The sequence below is a fragment of the Microtus ochrogaster genome, linkage group LG5 (genome assembly GCF_000317375.1).
Source record: "Microtus ochrogaster isolate Prairie Vole_2 linkage group LG5, MicOch1.0, whole genome shotgun sequence".
NCBI classification, from domain to species: Eukaryota; Metazoa; Chordata; class Mammalia; order Rodentia; family Cricetidae; genus Microtus; species Microtus ochrogaster.
This window is the reverse complement of record NC_022031.1, coordinates 63,499,705-63,499,908: the sequence shown is the minus strand read 5'-3', so window position 1 is coordinate 63,499,908 and position 204 is coordinate 63,499,705. Positions and strand designations below refer to the sequence as shown.

Here is a 204-nt window from a genome sequence, read left to right as displayed (position 1 = left end):
TTAGCCTAGCTATCCACAGACACATGAAAATACAATGTAATGTATACGTTAGCCTAGCTATCCAGACACATGAAAATACAATGTAATGTATACCTTAGCCTAGCTATCCAGACACATGAAAATATGATGTAATATGTACCTTAGCCTAGCTATCCACAGACACATGAAAATACAATGTAATGTATACGTTAGCCTAGCTATCCA

The 204-nt window shown here is 35.8% G+C and overlaps 1 protein-coding gene across 1 annotated transcript in view; it reads right to left on the bottom strand.

Annotated features, from left to right (window-relative positions):
- The window catches only part of LG5H8orf88 (linkage group 5 C8orf88 homolog), a 27,300-nt gene that overhangs the window by 21,844 nt on the left and 5,252 nt on the right, over positions 1 to 204 (bottom strand). The gene's annotated exons all lie outside the window — the stretch shown is intronic.